We start from the raw sequence: 23,375 nt of genomic DNA on the forward strand, positions 1-23,375 counted from the left end.
TTTTTTTTTTTTTTTTTTTTTTTTTTTTTTTTTTTTTTTACCATTTAAACATGATGGAAACCTTTAGAGAAGGAGGGTGTCTAGGCAAAACTCTTTTAAGTTGAAAAGGTGCAAAATTTTGCATACCACTGCTCAGCTTTGTGGGGGAAAGAATGCAGACAGACCCTTTCCAGGGTTCTGCCTGCCTCCTCTCTTCTGTGTCTATTGTCTTTCTTTCCTGTGGTTTCTCTCCATACGTTTTCCTTCCCTTTTCTCTATTTTGCTGTCAGTTGTGTTTCGTTGAAACTTGCTAATTTAATGCACTCGATTTCAACTGTAATATTCACATTTCTTCTTCTCCTACATGATCGATTATCCCTAATCAATAATTTTTCTTGTTGCTTTCAAATCTTTTTGTTACCATGAGATGATCTTTTTAGAAAACACGGTCTTTCTGATGAAGAGATATTTACTGGAGTCATGTGGTTTCCTTCAGTGTTACTTCCATTTATTTTCTTTTGTTAAGATAAACCGAAATTAGATTTAATACATTATATTTAAAATATTCAATCAGGTCCCTTTATAGCAATACTTCTATCAATTTATCTCTCTAAACGTCTTACCCGCATCAATGCAAAAAGAGATTACTGGAAACGGTGGTTATTCATTAATTACAGCTATTTCTGATAGGGAGATTTATTTTTATTTTGTTTTGCTTTTTGCTTTCTTCTTTGTGCTTCCTTGCCTCGCTTGAATTCTTTAAAACCAGCAGGTAGCATTTAGCCAAATGTAAAACATGAAGAATGTAACAAGAACCGTGTGGGCACAAGGAGGAAACTTATCAATGATACAAAGTTTGTTCCTGCAGTGTTTCATCCAATAAATATTAATGCCCAAAATTGGTTGAATATAGGGCAATTTCCTGTGGTTCGATGTATTACAATGACTTTATAATGACTGTTTGAGGTAAGTGTTATCAGACCCATTTTACAGATAAGGCCACTGAGGCTCAGAGGAGCTGAGTGGTGTGCCCAAGACCACACTAATAGAAACTGGAAGAGCAGAGACTAAAAGCAGTCCTGCTTGTTGTTGAAGGCCACACCCTTGACCACTGCCCAGCCCTGCCTCCTCCTGAGTCCACGGGTGCCTTCTGACTGTGTCAACCAGCTGGGATTTGCCCAGGGCTCAACACAAAGGTGGAAGGCTCTTCTTGAAAGGGTGGAGGGCTTGGCCCCCTCCTCAGGAGGCCTGGCTGTGCCCCAGAGGGGCAGGAGGGGACAGGGTGGAGCAGTTGTGATGACATCTGGGGGAGGGCGAGACCTGCAATGATGGACAGAGTAGCCGGCAGAGACGAGGGGCCAGGAGGAGTTGGAGCGAGGAGGCAAAGGAGAAATCAAGGCCCGGACGCCTGACACCAAAGTCCTTCCAGCACTCTTCTTGCACCCCCAGGGCCCCTGAGATCTGGAAGGCCATGTCAGGGGTGCCTCAGCCACTGTGTCCTGTCTGAGTCCAGCTACCAGGCATGGAGTAGAAGGGGAGTGCACACACATCAGGGCCCCTCCTTAACCACATTCCAGCTGGGCACATCCTGCCCCCTGTGCCCCCTACACGGAGCTCCAGGCCCCATCACCTGGGGACCAGCAGAGGCCAGCAGCTTGGGCAGAGGACCAGAGGCTGGGGGGCGGAGGGAGGGGGCCTGCAGAGGGCGCAGCCAATAAATCTCCTGAGACAATTATGGCGGTAAGGCATAAACAAGGCGCTTTGCCTGCTGCAGCCGCCCCCTCTCCTGCATACACGCGGGCACGCGCATGCGCGCGCGCGCACACACACACACACACACACACACACACACTAAAGCGCGGCCCATTTGCAGGGTAATGGCTTTGCGACAGGAGGAATTATCTGCAGCATTAGAGGTAGCCAGGCCAGGCACTGGGCCTAACGGATACCAAGGGAGGAAGCAGGTGCCCAGGTGCTGAGGCCTGCACCCCCGAGGATGCTGCGGGGGTGGGAGGCATGGGTAAGGGCTGCTGACGGCTTGGTGAGGGCCAGTGCCAGGTAGATCGCCCGTACCACTGCTGCCCCCAGTCCTTTCTGCTTCCAAGGCTACAAGTGGACAGACAACCGGGGGGCACTAACTCAGCACTTGAAATCGTAACAAAGCAGACCCCCTCACTCCCCCACCACCGTTCCTGTTCTGCCTCAGGGCTATTCAGCCCCAGACCGCCTCATCCTGCTGACAGCCTAGAGAAAGAGGCCAAGAGTGACCAAAGGGAACACACGAAGGAGGTCACATGTTATAGGTGTGGCGACAGGGGCGGCTCTGTGACTGTCATAGGAATTGTCCAGCATCGCTAGGGAGGAGGGGTGCGGGGGGGAGGGCCCCTTCCTTCCCCAGGTCAGGAAATGCCTCTGAATGCCTGTTTCAGGGTGGGAATATTGGGGGCTCATCTCCTGGCCCCGTTAACCAGCTAACCCTGGGAGGGGCAGCAAAGCCCCAGTAAAGAAAGTGAGGCAAGCTCTTTCAGGCTGCTTGGGACGCTGAGGTCATGGTGATGCGGGGGTGGGCCGGTCCTTGGGGGCCTTCGCGTCCCACCCCGGGGCTCAGCCAGGCCTGCTGACTGACGGCGGGGAGGGGGCGGGTGGCGAATCACGCCTGCCAGCCTGACAATAGAGCCGGGCTCCGTGACTCTGGCAGCAACAGAGCACCCTGCCCACCTGCGGGCACACCCAGATTGCATTTGCTGAAATAAATTGCTGAAGAAAATAAATCCTGCACACATGATTAATGGGAGGCAGGGAGGCAGGCAGCCGCCGCAAAGAGCCGCTGGGGAACAGAGTGACAGTCGGGCACAAAGCCAGCGCTGCCGTGGGGCCTCAGGGAAGGGGCTCTGATGGCTGCATAGTCACGGGGGTCACCGTAGCCCTGGCATAGCCACCAAACAGCGGGGCTGAGCCCGCAGGCAGAAGAGGCCCCCCGGGGCTCAGGCCAGCCCCCAGCATGGCTCTGCATCATTGCAGGTGGTGTGGAGGGGGCTGACCCCGAGCTTGGAGTTACCCTGACCTGGTCCGACTGCTTCTGGAAATTGGGGGTTCCCATGGGCCAGAGGAGGGAAAAAGTAAAGCTAGGATCTCAGAAGGAGGGACAAGGGCTGAGGAGAAGGGGCTTCCCTACTGGCCAGCTCTGAGTTCCTGAGCAAATCACTTCCTGTCTGAGCCTCAGTCTCCTGGTCTGCTCAATGGAACTAGTGTCTGTGCCTCCCTCGTAAAGTGGTTCAGAGGCACAGTTGAGGCCACCCAGGCAAAGTGCCTCCTCGGGTCCGGTGCTCACAGGGGGCCATCCCAGCTAACAAAGGGGTATTCAGCACCTCTGATGTGCCCGTGTTGTGCTGGGAACTGGGGTACAGTCTCTGCCTGCATGGAGCCTAGAGGCAAACACTGAAAATGACATAATATGTAAGTCTTCTCAAATGCACAAGGTGCTGTGAAGGAGAAGGCCTGAGTGCTGGGGGGAAATGGGTGGTAGGGCCACAGTCTGGAGGTCAAGGCAGGCTTCCTGGGGGCACCCGACACAAGGAGACTTGTGGCAAAAATGCAGAAGCCTGACAGTACACTCTGTTGGTGAGGCTGCTGAAAAACAGTCTTGTCGCTGTGTGTGGGGCACCCGACACACCGGCTCAATCCCTACCTGAATTACAAGCACTCTTATTCCACAACTGGCTCTCCACTTAGGGCATTTTATCCTACAGATAGGTGCAAAAGCACATTTAGGAAATGATGGAGGTACACGGATGTTCACTGCATTGTTGTTAACAGGAGCAAAAAAAAAAAAAAAAGCAACAACAACCCAGAGACTCATCGAGAAAGGGTGGGGTTAAATAAACTGCAAACAGCCACACAGTGGAAGACTATGCAGCTGTGAAAAAGGAACAAGTAATCTACTGTTCCGGAAAGAATGTTGAGATACATTTAGTGAAAACAAAATGCAGAAGAGCGTGCATAGTATGCTTCCTTTTGTGTAAGAAAAGAGGGAAAATAAGAGCATAGATGTTTATTTTCTTTAGAAGACTATACAGTAAATTAATAAAAGTAGCCATCTGGGGTTATGTGGGAGGAAACCAGGCACATGGGGACAGCATGGCAGGAAGGCTTTTTACTTTGTATTGCTTCAATTTTTGAAGCAATTGGGGCAGTATTATCTACTGCCAACAAATATTTGTAAAATCATATTTTAGGGTCTTTGTTTCTTCCTGGAGGGCAGAGGGCTCCTGGATGGCATCTCAGTAACTAGAAACGCCAGAGGAAGGAGCTAGTTAAATTTTACTGATTCCAGGCCCGCCCTCAAGCTGGTACACAAGCGCTGGCCAGCTCTGAACAAAACACTTTTGGGGACAGTTAGCTAATACACCCAACCTTCTGGGAGGGATCTGAGGCTCAGCACGTGTGGCCCCAACCAGGCCCGGACTTGGCCTTGTGCTCCAAGGAAGGCCCAGGACTTCACGGGCGGGGCCTGGAGGAGCGACCCGAGCTACGGAGCAGCGGACCGCGGACGGAGGGGGGGGGGGAACAGCACCGTGACGTGTCTGGTGGAACACCCGCCACCCGATGGGGGTTCAGGAGAGAAGAAGGGTGCGCGGCTCTGCGAAGACGCGCTCTTTCCGGGGCCGATCCCCGGCTGTAAGCGGCGCTCTCTCCCGACCCGGGGCCCGCAGGAAGCCCCTCCTCCTGACGGATGGGCCCGGCGACCCGGCTCGGGAGGGCAGAGCAGGTGCGGGGCGCCTCCTGGTGGCGCTCCGTGAGAGACGCGGGGCTTGAAGGACAGAAAAGCCCTGGACCAGGTCCCAAGGAGGCTTGGGGGGCTCAGTAAACCAGAGGGTCGCACATCTGGGACAAGGGATTCGAACCCAGGCTTCGGGGTGGGGGGAGACCTTGGAGCAATCGAAGATCTCTGACTGTGACCAACCCAGTAGACCCCCAGCCGATGGGAGTCTGACCCTTCCCCCCCAAGTCCCCTCTTTCAGGCCCACCCATCAAAAGGGCGCCGCCGCGCTGCCTGGCGTTCTTCTGGGGCTCAGAGAGGTGAACCTCCTGCGTTTTCTGCCCTTCCCATGATCTTTCCGCCTTGTCCTCACCCCCCCCCCACCCCCTTTTCCTAAGGCAGCCCCTTTTTGTTTTCTGAATCACCCTCCCTGCTCAAGCCACAGACCAGGGCAGCTTGGGAGCTTACTCCCTAGGGAGCAAAGTGTAGGACGAGCTGCATAATTTGCTGGGCCCCTTGTTTAACAATTACTACGAATTTCAAAATGATGCTGGCAGAGCATCTGAGTGCAGCTCTGGGAAGCTGAGTGGGACCAGAAGCCAGGGATGCTGGTGAAGGTGGTGCTGGAAGGAGGGGGCGCAGAGAGTGGGGTGCTAGGTTTCCTACCCCTAATCCCCAGTACACGGGCCCCTAGGCCTGGGATCGGGGGCTTCCCCTACCTCATCATCGTTTCTGAGCGTCTCCTCTGGGAGCGTCTTCACTGCTCCCCAGCTCGTGTGCACGCACGTGTACATGACCATGCAAATGTGCATGCCAGGTCAGGGAGGTCCTCAGAGCAGAGGGCTGGGCCATCTGAGCCCCACCGCTGCAGGCTTTATTAAGTGCTTACATGCACTAGCCTCACTAGGCCTAAAGGTATGCCCATTTTGCAGATGAAGAAACTGAGGCATGGAGAGGCTGATGGCTTACCAAGGTGAGCCATGTTTCCCAGGTCTGGTCTCCCCACTGGGGACACCCCTCCGAGGGATTAAAGGGGGTGCAGGAATCCTCTCGCTTACACAGTCCTGGCTGGGGCCTGGGGGAAATAAAACAACCATGATCTGTGAAGTTCAATGAACCATTAGCAAGTGCCAGGGTCCATTCTATGCATCTTACAGGGCGTGACTCAGGGATCCCTCACAGAAGCTTCGCGCAGCAGGGGCCATAATCACCCCACTTTGCAGGCATGGAGCATGTGAGGCACAGCCAGTTCACACAGCCTGCTGGGAGGCACACCGCAGAAAGGGTAGAGGCAGGATTTGAATCCAGGCAGGCAAGGTCTGCTGTCTGAGTTGGTACATGAGCACAGCTCCAAGTGTGCCAGGGGAGGCTGCACATGGGGACAGAGGGATAGGCTGCCCCGTGGTCTCTTGGGTCCATCTGGCTCTTGGCCCCTCAACTCTGAGCCATGCTGCCTCTAAGTTCTGCTCTGGGCCTGGCTCCTTCTTCGCCTCCAGGGGTCCCTCCAACTCTCAGGCCCTGCATCATGGGACTCAGGCTATGGGGGCCCTGGGGCTGGGTGAGGGAGGGGCTTCTCAAGCAGCACTGGTGCTTGGGGCCGGAACACTGGGGTCTGGTCCCCTTTCCCCCAAGAAGTGGGCTGCCCGGGGAAGGGTGCTTTCCATGTGGCCAGAGGCCCTGCCCCCCAGACTCAGCCAGTAGGATGTCCCCCCAGTGCCTCCCCAGCCCAGAGGCTCAGGATCCAGTAAGAGGGACATATGGCATCCTCGCCTCTCTCCACACCACCCCCCAAGTCCTTATCTGTCTCTCTGTCCCTCTCTCCTTCTCTCAGCCCCCCCCCCACCTTGTCTCTCAGCGAGCCTGTGTCTCTATTACTGTCTGACTCCCTCCCCCCGTCTCTTCTGTCTCTGCTGTATCTGTGTCTCTTGTTCTCTCTCTGTGTGCCCCCCCACAACTTCCCACATCTTCTCTTGAACCCCCTCAGCAGCCCCAAGCCTTCCCAGGGCTTGGCTCTCAGGAAGCCCCCTCCTCTCCCCGACCTTATTGGAGCAGAGAGGGAGCGAGAGCACATTTCTTCTCGTCCAGGCCTAATATCTTAATGCAAGGCCATTACTCACCCAGAGTCCAGGCAGGGCAGGCCTCTCCCCTCCTCGTTTGTCATCCAGAGTGAAGCCTCTGCGTTGTTCCTCGGGGATCAGATTAAGGGACTGACAGTCAGGATGAACAAATTTAGCGGCCAGCGCCACCTCCTTCCTCCCTCCCACCCCAGCCTCCCAGGCTCCGAGTCCCTGAACTTTGAGTAGGGGAGGTCTGAGGCCTCTGCGAGTCCTGTTTCTTGGTTCTGCTCCTCCTCAAAGTGCTCAGCAAGGGATGAGGGGGACCAGGAGCTTTTCTCCTCAGAGAGGAAGAGAAACAAAAGAGGAGCAGGGTCCAGAGGAACCTCTACACCCTGGGGACTGTTGAGCATTTAGTGTAAAAATAGAACAGCCAACACTATATATAGTTCCTTAAAGCCCTGTTCAAAGCCCTTTTACGTGGTTCACTCACATAATCCTTACAACATCCCTATGAGGTAGGTACTGTTATTATCCCATTTTACAGGGACTCAGAGAGGCTAAGTGACTTGCCCAATGCCACACAGCTAGTGAAGTCTGTCAGCCATGGTGCTTTGTATCTTGGTTCATTTTCTCAACACAGTAGCTGGGGGAGAGGGACTCGTGTCACCCCCTGTTACAGATGAGAACAGAGTTGTTCGTTCACGTCTGGAACACTCACCACGGCTCTGTTCTCTGTTCCCCACTGTGGTCCTGCCCTCCCTCCTTCTGGTTTCCCTGCCCTCCCCCCGCCCCCCCAGCTCTGCACTGCCCTCAGCAGCAGAGCTGGTGTGACTGGAGCCATTTGGGGGAAGAAGGAGTGAGAGGCTCTCTGGCCTGGCCTGTCTGCCCCTCAGTTCCATCGCTGGGGCCACAGCCTCTACCAGGGCTCTTGGTCTGGGGGCTGTGTCGAGAGTAACCTGCTATCATCACCCCTCTTTCTGGCCTTGTCACTGAGCAACTGCTGCCTGGAACCCAGACCCCAGAGCTGAAAGCCAAGCGCTGCCTTCATGGGAGGGGCAGGAAGGGGCTGTGGAGCCCACCTGGAGCCTTCCCACTGCTGTCTGGACACCAACTCTTTCCACTTTCCACATCAGCCAGGTTCCCATAGTAACCACTGGCTTGCTGTCTCCTAGCAACTGAGTGGTCCTCGGAGGGGGAGGCAGAGCAGTGGAGAGTGGCTGACATTTGAGGCCAGAGAACTTGGGTTCACATTTTGGCTATGTGAGGTCATAGCTGTGCAGTCTTTAGCAAGTCACTTAACCTCTCTGAACCTCTACTTTCCCTTCTGTGAAATGGAGATGATACTGCTCAAGGATGAAGCACTTAGGATAAAGTTGACAATCCATGAAACTCTAAGGAGTCTGCCAAGGTGTGGAATTAATGAGAGAAGGCCAGTGGGGCACTGTTGGGCCTGGACGGGAGCTGAGGGAGGTAAAGCCTGGGTCCTGGGGGAGCTTAGTGTGTCTGGGCCTCCCCGTCATGAAGGACCCCAGCGGTGGCCCCACCCAGACTCCTTGGCCCTAGAGATGGCCACAGGCCTCAGTGCCGTGCTTTCTCGCATCAAGTAAGTCCCCAGGGACTCTTCCAGAGACGCCACACCTTCGTGATAGTTCTGCCTCCTCCGCTTTCGAAACTACAATGCACTGGCTACCAGAACCAGATATGTCCCATGCCTTTTGCATTTCTTTCATTTTACCCAACGAGCTAGGTTCATTTTATTGTTGCCCAGTGTCAGTTGTGGAAACTGGGCTCAGAGAGGTTCTGTGCTCAAGTCTGGCAAGAGACTCACAAGACGCAGGGCTGGGGCTGGAGCCCCGACTCTGAGCGCCAGGTTCTTGACACATCGAAGGGACGAAGGGACGAGTGAGAGAGGGAGGGTGACTAAGGGTGGAGGTGTGCGGAGAGGGAGGGAGGGAGACCTCGGAACAGGTCCCCGGAGGCCTCCCCCCTCCCCCGAGGGGACACAGGGCCAGGGGGACAGGATGGAGCTCGGAGCGGGAGGAAATCTCCCTGGCGCTTGAAGGGACAAATGGCCCGGCGGTGGCTCATCCCGAGATGCCCCGGAACGCGCTCCCGGGAGGGCGGGGGTGGGGAGACCGTGCGCCCCGGGCTCGGGAATTTGCAGCGTTTCTCGGCACCGGTGGGCGGAGGCGAGGCTAGAAGGGAGGGGCCAAGCCCGAGGGGCCGGTGCCCGGAGAGGGGGAGCCTGCGCGCCCGAGGGCGGCGGGCCAGGGGCGGCCTGGGGGAGGGAGAGACCCCTCCGCCCTGTGCCCCGAGGCCCGGGCCGCACCCAGCCTGCCAGCTCCACCGGCTGGCGCCAGGCCCTCGGTCCCGGTCTTCGCTGGGTTGGGGCAGGGGCTGAGCCGGACGTTGACCCATATTCCCGAGGGAGCTCGGTCTCCACGCTCCAGTCTAGGTAGGCCCCCTCCCCCACGCCGGCCTCCAGGCTGAGCCTTCCCCGCCTCCCCCTCCCGGCAGCTCAGCCTCCTTCTGGGCCAGGGCCGAGGTCGCTGCGGCAGCTCGGGCCGCTTGATTCAATTAACTAATTCCCGACAAGACAGATGTGCGATTCCCCGCCGCCTGCCATTGGGCGGAGATGGAGCTCCCGGCGGGCGGGGACGGGGCGGTGACGTCACGGACGGCCGCTGACGTCATGGGCGCCCGGCCAGGAGTCCCGCGGCGACCCGGCCCCCTCCGGCCTCTGCAGTGAGTGCCTGCTGGCGCCCGCGGTGTGCGCACCTGTGTCTTCACGCGCCACTCCTCTGGGGGACGCCCTGGGCCTCAGAGGTCTCCACTGGGTCCACGGTTTGGCCCAACTGGGCTGACTCCTAAGTGCGACCCCTCCATCCCTCCTCCCCGCCCTTCTCCTCTCTGCCCTCTGAATCTGCCACCCTCCCCTGGCCCTGCCCCCCACGTCTCTTACCTTGGTGGAGCTTTCTGGTGAGGGCGTGCACAGTGAGGTCCACGCGTGCTCGTACACACCCAGGCACGCACACATATGTGCACACGGGGCCTACTTGGACACACAGGTATATGCCCGTGGAGCATGCTTCCAGACAGGCACACAGTGGCGCCCATGTTGCACACATAGGGACACAGGGAGCCACAGTAGTATCCCAGCCACACGTGTGCACACATGTGTCCCCACATGCACGCCTGCAGGCCCCCAGGCCCTTGGCCCCTGGCCTCCGCCTTTACTCAGGCTCCTGGGCCTCCTACGGGGCTTTGAGGAAGGGGCAGCAGAGGGGGAAGGGAGGCATTGTCAAGGACACCAGCAAGGAAAGGAAAAAAAAAAAAAATGAAGTGGAAGAAATAAAATCAAAAGGCTTTTAAGGCTGCTCTCCCCAAGTAGTTGATGTCTTGGCTGCGATTGCCGGCAATGAAATATTGTGCTCTCTGATCGCTTAATGCACAGAGCACAGCAGCCCCTCCCCCTGCTCAGAGGCAGTCCCCTCCCCTGCCCCTCCAATCCACTCCCCTCCTCATCCTCCCTGGCAGATCTGCCTCCTTGCTCCCAGAGGGCCCAGAGTGCGTGGTAGAGGGCACAGCTGATGCTCACTTCCAGCCTGGCATCGACCCCAGGAGGGACTCCAGAAGCCACAGCTGGCATGGGGGCCCCAGCCCACAGCCTGGGTAGGAGGGGACAGCCCAGCTTTGGGCTGGGACCCCTGCCCATGCCTGGCAGTTGTGGACCTCAGGGCTCTTCCTGCAGAGATGCTGGGTCTAGGGGTGCACGTGTGCCTGGTGGGACTCTTGAGCAGCCTCAGAGGCTGAGACTCCTGGAGCGTGTGTGTGTGTGTGTGTGTGTGTGTGTGTGTGTGTGTGTGTGTTGGGGGGGGTGCATGGGGTGGGGGAAAGGTGTCCTGGCCTAATTCTGCACCTTTAGCTAAAAACTGATCTCACTCATGGTTAAAAGGCCTGGCTTTCAGCCTCGGCTCACATTCAGCTCCATCAGTTCCTGGCTTTGTGACCTTGGGCAAGCTCTGAGCCCAAGTTCCACACCAGGAAGGCTGGAGCAAATAATAGAACTGGCCGCATAGGGTTATTGGAGGATTAAAAGAAAACATATGCAAAGTGCATAGCCCGGGGCCTATGCAGGGGTGGGAGGAGGGCGAGCAGAGGGCGAGAGGCCTGCCCCCTGGCTCCACCCCACTTGCCCAGGACTTGGAGGGGCCCGGCGGGAGCCGTCTGAGAAGTGGGCTGCCCGCCGCCGCCCCTTCCCCTTCCCAAGGCCCTCTCCTCTGCCCTCCTAGCTTCCACACCCCGCCCCGCCCCCAGGCAACGGTTCACTCTCTGCGCCTCTCTCAGGGCTGCCAAATTGGCCAAATCTCCGTAATGCTAAAAAATTGGCCCATTAGCCGGCAGGGAACATTGACAGGAGCGGGGAGCCGTGTGTACTGCCTGCCACAGATGTGCCAAGAGGGCTGGAGGGAGGGGGCTCCAGGGCTCCCCAGAGACGCCAGCAACGCCCAGGGAATGGTCAGCCGCCAGTGTGTGTGTGTGCGGGCTTGTGTATGGCCCTAGTCTATGCCAGACTTACTGCTGGGGGCTTTCACAACATCACAACATACCTGAGAGGTCGGTCCTGTAAATATTCCCATGTTACAGATGAGGAAAATGAGGCTCAGAGACAAAAAGGGCTGGGGCAAGGTGGCTCAGTGTGTATCAGGGAGAGGACCTATGTCTGGTGTGAAATTCCACTGGCCTCCATGGAGCCCCCATCCTGGGTGTCCCAGTGACCCCCAGATACCTCAGGAGCCTTGCTCCTGAAGTCTCTGCCCTCTGTCCCGTCTCCTGGCCCTGTCCCAAGGGGGTGTCTCACCGCACTGGGCAGCGGGCCGGGAAGTTGGTCTTGTTGGGATCAGCTATGCCCAGCTGCTCCTCGGTGGAGAGAAATGAGGTGTGGGGAGGAGGTCACTGGGTGCCTGGAGGAGGATGGAGGAGAGAGGTTCAGAGCTTCTGGCTGGCCCTCGCCTTCCCTCCTGGGGGTGCTTAGACAGGAGCTGCCCACCTGAGCCACTCTCCAGGCTGGGGGCTTGGTCATGGGACCAGGCTCTCCCCTGACCTCCTTGTTCAGGGTCTCAGACAGATACTTGGCTCCACTTTTGGGTAAGGAAACTGAGGCTTAAAGAGGCCCAGTGACCTGTGCACAGCTAGGAAATGGTAGCTCTGGCTTTTAATCCAGATTAGTCTGACACCAGAGCCTGAGGTTTTAATCCTATTGCTCTAGTGATGGGGGACTACCTCACTGGGTGTCATGTCCTATTAAGGGACAGTTTTAATCCTGAAAATGTTTTCATTCATTCTTTCATCCCTTAAACGTTAAGTACCTCCTAATGCCAGCACTGTGCACTGGGGATACAAGATGAAAAGGCCCTTCTGTACCCCCAGGCCTGGCTGCTCCACGCAGTAGAGATCACCCCGCCTCGCTCTGCAGACCCAAGAAAGTCCCCCTAATCTGTGCCTCTGCTCTCCCTCCCTTTCTGCATCTAGTTGTGTATAGATATGTCATTGCGCTGAGCTACATGGGGTCTCCATGCCTGCCCTTGAGAGGCTGAGGCACCTGCTAGTGGGTCTCGGGACCCCTTTGGTCCTTCCTCTGCAGTCCCCAACGTCCCACCCCCACCCCCACTCCCCACACACATCAGGCAGAGTGGCAAGTACTTGATGATGACGATGGTGATGATGAGAGACGTTGATGATGGCGATGATGGCGGGTGGTGATGGTGGTGTGGGTGGGGTGGAGAAGGGGAGGATGAAAAGGACAGGGTGATGCAACTCCAGGTCCAAGGGAAGGGGAAGAACAGGAGAGAGAAAGGGGGTCCAGTGCGGAGGGGTGCTTTCACCTGCCCCACCCATGTCCCCGGCCAGCTCAGGGGAAGGCGGGGGCCTTGCTCCTTTCCGCCCTGACTCTGGCTGGGCACTGGGCTCGGCTCTGGTCTGGCCACGGCCTCTTGGCCCTGCCAGGCATCTGGAGCATGTCCACAGGTCCTGAGGGACAGGGCAAACCCCGGCTCTCCTGCCCCAGAGGACCTGTCAGCAGGGGACCGTGGAGTCCAGAGTGGCAGGCAGGGTACAGGTGCATGGGCCTGGGCAAGGGCTCTGAGGAGGGGCAGGGCAGGGCCGTGGAACAAGGTGGGCTCTGTAGGAAGGGACAGTTGTGTGGGCTGGAGTGGGTGGGTTGACACAGTGCTTCTGAGTTTGGGGTCAGATCAGTTCAAATCCAGTTCCAGCACCTACAGGCCGGGGGTCTTGCTGTTTCTTGATCTGAGTCTCCGCTTCATACACATGGGATGACAGTGGTATCCACCGAGTAGTGATTTTTGCAACAATTCTGCAAGTTGGCAGCTCAGCAAAATGCCCGGCATGTAGGAGGCACTCTGGAGATGCCACTGACTCCATTCTCATGGCCTCTTTGGCTGCAGCGGGCCGCGCAGATCCTGGCCAGCACTAGACCCCAGGTGCTCACCGCTGGGGGAGGGGCTGGGTTGGGGACTCCCGCCATGGGGCCTCTTGGCAGGTGGGCTGGGCTGGCCGCCTGGGCTCAGAAGGGCCACCTCCCCGTCCCCTCCCTGTGCCAGGCAGCCCGGCCCTCTATTGCCCCCACCTCCTGGCTTCCCCCTGCGCCCTCTCCACAGGCTGGTGAGGGCTCTGACGTGTGAAATAAAAAGGGATTTTAATTACCTCTCAGCAAAACAGCAATTAGAGAGAATCACCGCACAACAGCAGTCCCCTCCTCCACTGCCCCCGCCAGGTCTTTCTCCCCCTTTTCTCCAGCCGCCACCCCGGCTCTGAGGCAGGAAGGCATAGGAAGTCCTCTGATTCAGCTCAGGCCCCCTGTGCCCCAGGTCTGGGGATGGGGAGCCACGGGACACGAGCGGGTCTGTGCTAGGGACAGGGCAGAGGGGAGCTGTGCGGGGAAGCACCCCGATGGCTGGTCACTCAGGTGGGACCTCCCTGTGCGTCTGCACCTTGGCGACAGCCAGTACCCATATCTTCGGGGTCCACATGTGCCCTGGTACATGCCCATCTGTGTGTGTGTGTGTGACCACTCGTGTGTGCATGCAAGCGTGTCAGCAACCTGGGGCAGCGCAACCCTCAGGATGAGCCCTCTGCACTGGGGAACCCGCACAGTTTTCAACAGGCTTTTAAAATAATTGCCTGTGACCCTGAGCTGAAGCTCTCTGTCCACTGGCCTCCCCCTTCCCAGACCCCTGCTGCCGGAGGGGTCACTTCTTGGTCCGTGGGCACAGCCTGCAGCCCCTGTGCTGCATTTGGGGAGGGGGCCGGGGAGGGTTGGGGAGGGGTGTGTCCCCACAGGTGGCCTGAGGCTGGGGGCGGTGGTGGTGGGTGGCTGATTGAAGAGGTAATTGCAGGCAGCAGGCCCTAGCTAATGCATGTTATGATTAAGCCCCATTACTGAGGGAGGCCGCTCAAGCATGGGGGCGGGGGCGGGGGGCGGGGGAGGCTGATTCTGGGGGGGGGGGGGCTGCGCCAAGGCTGACTGATAGTCCTTCTCATGGGGAGGGGGAGCGGGCTGCCACAGCCGCCTCTGCGGTCCCTTCCCCCTCCAGAGCTGTAGCCCACGGGAGCCTGCCCCTGAGAGGGGCGAGCCCGAGTTTAGAGGTGGGAGAGGCACCCCCCCCAACACACACCCTCACCCCTGGGCAAAGGTCCGAAAGCCCCTATTCTGTGTTCTAAGGGGCCCAACCCGCTCGGGTGAACAGCAATTTCCTGGCCATTAATCTTGGGGTTCCTGTGGCTGTCAGGGGCCCCCTGGCAACCATAAGTCTCCGTGCCGGGTAATATTATGTCTTTGGGTTGCAGAAGCCAGAATGGCCGCAATTAGATGGCTGACTGATATCAGAGACCCCAGCCCCGCCTCATCTCATTGGTTACCACGAGTGCCCATCAGGCACACCTCCTGCCCACTGGCTGAGGAGGGGCCAGGCCTGAGCCCCCTGATCCCCTGTGGGCCTTGGAATCTGGCTTCCTGGTTGGTGGGGAATGGGCCTCAGAACCTTTCGTTTCACGAGAAAGCGAAAGTTACTCACTTTCCCAAGAACACACGGTAAGGCCTGGATCAGACCTTGTGTTACCCCAGTATCCTAGCTTGGCCACTTACCAGCTGTGTGACTTTGCGACTGTCACCTAACTTCAGGGCCTCAGGTTCTCCCTCTGTAAAATGGGGATATAGTAGCATCTACGCCCAGAATTGCTGTGAGGATTAAACAGGACAAATTAGCACTGGAAGCGCGGGACTTTTTCCAGATGGCAGCTACCGCTATTTTTACCTTTGCTCTTTGCTCCTTTGTGGGAGGCAGAATTCTAAGATGCCCCCCGGTTTTCCTGGCCCCTAGTGTACGTGCACACTCTCCCCATCGTTCAAGCAAACACAAATCCAGGTACTGTTATGAAGGGATTTTGCAGTTGTTACTAAGATTCCGAATTAGCTGAACTTAAGAGAGGGAGCTTAATAGACCTCATTACTCGGGCCCTTTAAAGGAGTTTCTCTGGCTGGTGGAGGCGAGGAAGACAGATTCGAAGCACGACAAGGATTCAGTGCCGAGGAGACTGTCCGCTGATGACTTTGGAGGTGGAGGGGCCACAAGGCAAGGGGTGCGGCTGAGTTCTAGTTGCTGAGAACAGCCCCCAGTTAACAGCCACTAAAGAAGGGACGCCTTGGTTCTATACCGATGCTGGCTCCCCCAGCAAGCTTGGAAGAGAAGCCTCAGCCCCGCCCCCCCAACCCCGACTTCAGCCCAGTGAGGCCCCGAGTGGAGAACCCAGCCTCGTGGAGCCTGGACTTCTGACCGACACAAACTGAGATCATAAATTTGCTGTTTTAAGTTGCTACGTTTGTGGAAGTTTGTTACACGGCAATGGAAAACGAATAACCGTGTTTGGTAGTTTCTATGGAAGGTCCTGGAACATCCTGCTGGGGTGGGGGTGGGGTGGGGTGGGGAGCTTGGTGCTGGGCTCTGGGCAGCCCCAGGTGAGGCTGCTACTGTCGAACGTGTGGATGTATACCGGCTGCTGGCATCTCTGCGAGGGGAGGCGGGGAGGCAGAGATTGGCAGCCAGGCTTCCTGCTTGGGGGGCCAGTGTGGGGCTGGAGCCCCTGGTCTTCTGCTGGCTGTCCTCAGATCTGGCCTGTCGCTGCATCCACGGGATGTCTGTGGGGGCTTTGTGCCACTCACCACCTCAGCCCACAACCCTGGGTGGCCGGCTGTGGGTAGAGGTGGGCATGGATGTTCCCCGTGACACGTAGGTGTTCAATGGGAACTCTGATTCGGGCACTCTTGTCCTCTATCCCACAATTCCACTTCAGGGAGTCTGTGACAGGGCCCCCCTCCAAAACACAGTCTGTAGGGAGGTCCTACCCAGGGCCTATGCCCGGCCCCCCTGCGTCCCTCTGAGCCCCTCTGTCTCCTTCCCTTCACAGCCCTGCTCTCCTACAAGGGGCAATTAGTGGCCTCAGCTTTAATTAGCTAACGATCCCCTTCGGTTCCAATCACTTGAAATGATGATGGAGTGCTGGGGGAGGGGAGCTCGGCCCAGTGACCCTGTGAAGCAAGGAAGAGGTCCTTCAGGTCCTGCTGGCTTTTCTGGGCTCTGCCCAGCTCCAGCCCACCCCGCTTCTCGCAGTCCCAGGCGATGGGCCTTGGCAATCCCGACAGGAAGTACCCCAGGCTCTGGGGCCTACCTTCCCATATGCCCCAAACACTTGTGGCTTTATTTGCATCTTTTTTTTTTTTTAGTTTATTCATTTTGAGAGAGAAAGAGAGAGAGGGTACAGGTGAGGGGCAGAGAAAGAGGGAGAGAGAGAGAGAATCCTAAGCAGGCTCTGCACTGACAGCACAGAGCCTGAGGCAGGGCTCGAACCCACAAACTGAGATCATGACCTGAACTGAAATCAAGAGTGGGACGCCTAACCGACTGAGCCACCCAGGCCCCCTATTTGCATAGGAGACCAGCTCCCTGTCATGGCCTGTCCATCAAACAGTAAACCCAAGGGGCCTGGTTGTCAGAACCAGAGACCCACAGGCTTCAGACTCTCTACCCCCTTTCCTCCCTGCCCCCGCTGCCACCACTCTGCTTTAACTCTGTCAATCTGGCTTCCTCCCCCAACTGCATTGTGGTCAAGGTCTTGACACTCAGGCAAGGACAGGGTGATGGGAAAAATCCAGGGTCCCCACAGCTAAGGAAGAGAGACCATGAGAATGCCAAGTCATAGATAATGTCAGGTGGGGACAAATGCTGTACAAGATGTACCCAGGGCAACAGAGAGAAAACAACTGGGTGCTTCAGACAGGGACATCCAGGAAGAGCCCTTGAAGGTGGGGACATGTGGAAGGGAGGCCAAGGGCCTGGCTGCAGGCCCTGAGTTTCTTCCTGAGGTCTCTGGCCAAAGCCACCTTGGCACCTGCCTGGTGCCCTGGATTCAGCACCTCCCACCCAGCACAGTTCCTGGGCTGAGATCACAGCTGGGCCTTCACTCAGGTTCTAAGTGCCCTGCCCGTCCCTTCATCTCCCGGCTGGTAGTGTGCGTGCCCCCGAGATACTGAATGCAGCAGATAGGTTCAAAGGTCAACTTCAGGGCTGTGAGCTGGGTGAACTGGAGCACCTTTCTTTCCGTGTCTGGCCTTCATTTTCCTATGTGTGCACTGGGGTCAGTGACGGGGCCCCCAGGGGGTTTCTAAGACTCAGTGTGGTAAAGCAGGTGGAATGCTTGGCACAGAGCTTGGCACTTAGGAGGGTTCCACGTGTTTTATTATGGGGGCTCCAGCCACAGCACTGGGAGTGGCCGAGCCCACTAACTGTCCCTTGTAGGAGAGCAGGGCTGTGGAGGGAAGAAGACAGAGGGGCTCACAGGGACGCAGTGGGGCTGGGCATAGGGCCTGGCTAGGACCTCCCTGTGGATTGGGGCATGGGCCTGCTCCATCCAGCCCAGTCCATGCCCCAGGTTCTGGGCTGGGCACATAGGGGCACAGACCTCTCCGGCAACGAGAGACCCTCGGGCAGGCTCCTTCAGGTAGGGACCTGCCCAGCCAGGGGGACTATCAGGGGATCCTGGAGAGGGGACTGATGAAGGACAGGAGGGCTGGGGATGGGCTGAGGGGATGGCTAGAACAAAGGCACAGAAGTGGGGGTTCAATCCCTTGGAAAGGAGGGACATTTGGGGGAGCACGAGCCAGGAGGCTGGAAGGGGGTCTGAGGCCAGACCGAGGAGGCCCCGGAAACCGCAACGAGGGGTCACAGAGGGTGTGGGGCGGGAATGGGCAGGACAGAGCAGCACCTGGTGAGCAAGCAGAAGGAAGACGCCACTTTCCTCCAGCAAGGAAAGGAGAGCTGAGGACTAGAACTGAGACAGGTTGGATGGGAAGGAGAGGAAGAAGGACTTCTGGTGACGGAGAGGAGCTGGAGCCGGGGCAGGGTGGGCCCAGGGGGCGGGTGAGAGGCCGGGAGCCATGGAAGGCCTCAGTCTCTGATGACCAGACGGGTTGTGCGTCCTAGACAACCTGCGTCCTTCCGTTGGGGATGTGACCCTGAGGACTGCTGGCTGGGAAGTGGTGCTGTGGGCCAGTGGGTGCAGGGAGCTAACCCTCACATCTGTGGTGTCCCATTCATTTAAAGAAATAGAGTGATGCCCATGTGGGCCTGGAGGCTGAAGTGAGGGGCTTATGTGGGGGAGGCCTGGGAGGGCGACAGGTATGGAGGAGGGATTTCACATTTGCCTTCTGCCCGTTTGTGTAGTTTAAGTCTCTTAAAACAAGAATGTACTTATACGTTTCTTTTAAGAAAAGGAAAAAACAGATCCAGAGGTTGGTAGGTGACCCCAGAGAAGAGTCTGTGCATCGTGGGACAGACCAGGTAGTGGGAGAACAGGTGAGGGGAGCATCGGGTGTGTATGTGTGTGGGGGGAAGGAGTGGCCCCCTCTTGTCATCTGATGGGTCCCAAGGCCAAGGAGAAGCATGTGGAGGCTCTGAGAGCCCGGGCAGGTTTGTAGGTGGGGGCCCCCAGCCTGCAGACGTAGCACCCGACCAGACAAGGGAGGCTGACATCCCAAGAAGACGAGTGGCAACTGGCTAACGGAAGAGGTGACGGGAGAAGGGTGTTTCAGTAGCAGGACAGCAAGTGCTAAGGCCCTGAGGTGCATGAGAGGCAGCTAAGTTCCAGGAAATGAAACTAGGTCAGAGTGACCAGAAAAAGAGAGAGGTTGGAGGTGGGGAGACAGAGCAGGAAGGGCAGAGAAGGGTGGGAAGAGGTCACTGCCTCGTGGGCACACTAGGTATGTGAGTTCTATCGTGAGGGGTGAGGAGGGCCACTGGGAGCCTGCGGCCCGTGGGGAGGCTGGGCAGCTGTCCAGGTTGGAGTGGGCATGCCATGGTGTTGGGACCTAGCAGAGAAGCTCAGCTAGGGGTCTGCATGGGGGTGATTCTTGAGCCCAGCTTAGTGAGGGCCAGGCGGTTTGGGGAGGAGCTACACCAGGCCAAAAAGCCCGAGTGCTACCCTTGAGGTCCAAACATCTGAAATAAGTGGGGTACAGGTCCAGCCCTCCCTACCCCCCTCTCTGGCCAAAGGCATACCCCACTGGGAGCTCAGGCAGGAAAGATAGGCACCCCCTCACACCATGGAGTCACCGCGACAGGGCAGAATGAAGGTAGCAGCTGGGTGATGGGTCTTGTGGGCCTCTGGGGCCCCCCAGGTCTGCTGTGGGCGCCCAGCTTTCCCACAAGAGTCTGAGTCAGCACCGTGGTGGCCGCCTAGAGGCTCTGGCCTTCCCCCGCCCCCTCCCCGCCACCCCGGCCACTTGGGAGAGTCATTTCATTTCTCAAATTAAAAATCCATTTTGTGCTGTGAATAATAGATGGGGTGAGCACTGGGAGGCTGGGCAGAGGACAGGAAGCTGGCTGGGGGGCGTTTTCCAGGACACAGAAGATACTGCAGAGCTGTCTGTGGTGGAGAGGGGGAGCTGGGTGGGCAGGGTGGAGGCGGTGGGGGGGCATCTCGCAGAGCACAGGCAGGGGTAGGGGCTCCTAGGCCTGTGCACTGGAGTGGCAGGCCCAGTCTATCCCCACTCACATGCAGGCCAGAGGGGCGCCGCGACGGTTCTGATCACGGCTGGGCTCCAGGCTGACCCAGGCCTGGCTTCAGGTTGGCAGCCCCCTTGGAGTGGAGCATTTTGCCCCTCACTTAGTGAAGGCTCAACAGATGTGTCACTGGTGCGAGCACTGTGGTCCCCAGGGAGTGGGCGGTCTTTGCGAACCCTTCCCCGGAACCCAGACCTGGTGATGCCCACCCAGGAGGAGTGGGCTGGGATCTGGTCTTCGGTCAGGGAAGGGGCTGAAGTGAGGGTTTCAGGACCGACCCGCACCCCTCCCCTCTGCTCCTTGCACACCCTCAGCCCTTCTCTCTCCAAGGTGGCTCTGGGGGCAGATGCTCCCCAGCTCCTGCCTACCTGGCCCCTAAGCTGGGCATCCCGTTGCCTGGCTCCGGGCTTGGCTGGGTGCTGCTGTGTCCTGTCATTCTCTTGCTCCTCAGTCAGGAGGTCACCTTGACAATCGGGTGGAGGGGGGTGGGGGGGAGGGGAGCTGGAACTGGATGCCTCAAGGAGAGTGCAGACCCCCGGTGTCCTCCCCCACTTGCTTCTCTTTCTGAGAAGGGACAAAGGGCAAAGAAGCAAAGGGCCTGGTCGCTCTTTGCTGGTGGGCTGTATAGGGGGTCTAGGACTGAGCGCTCACGGGCCCAATCCCCAGGCCACTCTGGAGGGCCCTGGTTACCTTGCTCAGGGGCTGGGTTGTCCTGGGAGTCTCTGAGGTTGGGTGTCCTGTGGGGGGTGCGGTGCTGAACAGAGCAGGCAAGATGGAGTGAGGCAGGCAGGTAGGGTGGCCTGGCCAAGAGAGCGGGGAGGCAGAGGAACAGATCAATGGCAGCTGGGAGTCTGGGAGAGGGATGGCCAGGGATGGCTCTCAGGGGGTCCGACAGAGAGCTGACCTGGCAGGGAGGAGGGGCTGAGGGCTCAGGTCCCCCACCCCCTAGTGGCTGGCACAGCAGGGTCCCCAGGGAAGCCTGTTTGCTTTGTGCCTTTCTGTCGGAAGAGAGTCGGCTCCCTGAGACAATATCCATTTTTATATTTCTTGGAAATTTCACGGCATTCATTTCAGGGAAAATAAAAGCTGTCATTGCTGGAGAAATGATACCAATCAGGGCCTGAAAAGGCTGGAAAATTATCCTCCTGGAGACGGAATGTTGAGGGAAAAAATGCAGATTAAAAGCACAAAGAACCACTTTGCCACCGCCCTGCCCTCCCCTCCTCCCTTACGGAATCACCACATTTTACATAATTCCACCTCTCCTCAGTAGAATTAATTGGACCCAAGAAGAATGCGTGGGGCAGAGGAGGACCCTGGGATGGCCGGAGGTGGAGGCAGAGAGTATCCAGAGCAGTGGTATAGAGATGGATGGATGGACAGACACAGGAGAGGCAGCACGGGGGCAGAGCAGGCCACTCAGGGCCAGGGACCCAGGACCCAGGCTGCTGAAAAGCAGGGAGGAGACAAGGTGATGGGTCCTTTGAGCCCTTGTCTTGTCGGTGTTATCAGCTGGGGCTCCATGGCAGTCTTGGGCTGTCTCGCTGTTGAGGCCAGTCCTACAGGCTGTAACTGGCAGGTCTGGGAGCACTGGTGCCTTGCAGGGTCCTGTGCTAGGAAATGAGAAAGCAGAGAGACTCGAGAGACAGTAGCATTGGTCCAAGAAGCCCCGAGATCCCTGTGCCTCACATGGCCAGGGCCTGAGGGTACTGTGGTGAGCCAGGCAGAAGCGGACCCTGTTTCAGGGGCTGGGGGCCGTGGGAGGGAGGTCCCACATTAAAAAAGCAAGTTGTAAGGGAAAAAGGGGGGGGGTAACCCCCCCCCCCCCCCCCACCACCCCAGCCAGTCCCCTCCCTCCACCAGTCCACATGGCAGGGGCCTGAGGCCTACATCTGAGGACAAGGGCTGCTGGGCAGAGCAGCCTCCCTCCTTGTTCTCAGCGGGGAGGGGCTCACGCATGACTCTCCAGTCCTTTTCTCTCTTCCTGGCCAGGGACTTCCAGAGCAGTGGGGGCAGAGGCCAGCCAAGGATTGGGGGAAGGGTGCAGTTTCAGCCCTGAGGCCCCTTCCTGGTTGCATGGCCAACCAAAACCCCAGACGGCCTCCTGCGAGGCATGGGTAAGGTCAGGGCTAAGGGAGAAGACCAGAAAGACCACGTATTGAAGCCTGCTCAGTGCCAGGCACCTTGCCAGGAGCGTGCAGGAGCTATTTCAGCACACCCCATAGTCTTTCTGGGAGTTCTCCCTGGGCGGTCTCCAGTCCTGTGGGCTCGGCTGGGACAATCCACGCACCTCCTGATCTCCAGCTTGAGCCCTTTTCGGGCTGGCGGGAGTGGGGGCATCAGATCAAAGGGGAACCCTTTCCTGGGAATAGCAGGCGCCCTCACTCTTCCCGGGACACAGTTGTACCTGGAATCCCCGATCCCGGAGCCTGCGCAAGACCTTCGGGAGCGTGTCCCGCAGCCGCCGTCCCCGCCCCCGAGCTGCCACCGAGCTGACAGGTAGCTGGGATGAAGGGTGGAAGAAGGAGGGGGCGCGGGGGGCGGGCGGAGGAGGGTGGAGCCGCCGGCGCGCCCCCTCCCTCGGGGCCGGCGGGCTGCGCGGCGCGCCGGCAGAGGAGGCGGCGGGCGCACGGAGAGAGCTCCCGCCCGCCCGGCTCCGCTCCGGCTCTGGCTCCGGCTCCGGCCCGGGCTCGACCCGCTCAGTTCCAGCTCGGCCCGGGCGCGCACCTGCCGGGTAAGTGGCATCCGAGTCCGCTGCCGCCGCGGCCAGCAACGCGGCCACATCCGCCGCCGCCGCCGCCGCTGCGCCGAGCCTCCAGGCTTTGTCTGTGTCCTCGCAGCTCCGGCTCCGGCTGCGGCTGCGACTCCCGGGCTCGGCTCTCCGGCTCCGCGGACTGCGCGGCGAGGCTCTGCGCCCAGAGTATGGGGCGCTTGGGGTCAGCTCGCTCCGCGCCGGGGGTGAAACTTCACTCAAGTTTGGGTTCCGAGGAAAACCTGTTGAAGCCAGGAGTGGCCCAGGGCGGGGACGGAGGGGCGGGGGACGGAACCGGTTCTAGTTTCTTAAGGCCGTCGGGGTTTCTCTCCGATGCGGGGCCGGTTGGAGCGCACCGCTTGGGAAAGGGGCTGGTGGCATTATGGCCACCGAATAGAAGACGGGGCTGGGGGCGGCCCTACGGACATCCGCGAGGACAAAGTTTGTTTCTTTAGCCGCTTTCTTGAACGTCTGGTTCCAGGGCAGCTTCTGGGGCCGCGTAGACGCGCCCTTGACCGCACCTCCTTTCTCCAGTCTCCGTTTCCCCCCTCCCCCACACGGCCTTCGCCGTAGCAGGTCGCAGACGAGAAAGGCAAAGGGAAGAGAAACAGTCCTTCATTGAGGGCCTACTGTGTGCGAGGCCCCGTGCACGCTGCTCCCCTACTTTGTATCAGGGACCTCCCAAATATGCGGCA

At 58.3% G+C, this 23,375-nt stretch overlaps 1 long non-coding RNA gene across 1 annotated transcript in view; it reads right to left on the reverse strand.

Annotated features, from left to right (window-relative positions):
• The window catches only part of LOC125911070 (uncharacterized), an 11,636-nt gene extending 4,443 nt beyond the window's left edge, over positions 1-7,193 (reverse strand). Inside the window, exon 1 of the long non-coding RNA XR_007454243.1 lies at positions 6,856-7,193. This is a non-coding gene — a long non-coding RNA (uncharacterized LOC125911070). The remainder of the gene's footprint in view (positions 1-6,855) is intronic.
• Positions 7,194-23,375: the final 16,182 nt, after the last annotated feature.

The sequence above is a fragment of the Panthera uncia genome (genome assembly GCF_023721935.1).
Source record: "Panthera uncia isolate 11264 chromosome C1 unlocalized genomic scaffold, Puncia_PCG_1.0 HiC_scaffold_3, whole genome shotgun sequence".
Lineage (NCBI taxonomy): Eukaryota > Metazoa > Chordata > Mammalia > Carnivora > Felidae > Panthera > Panthera uncia.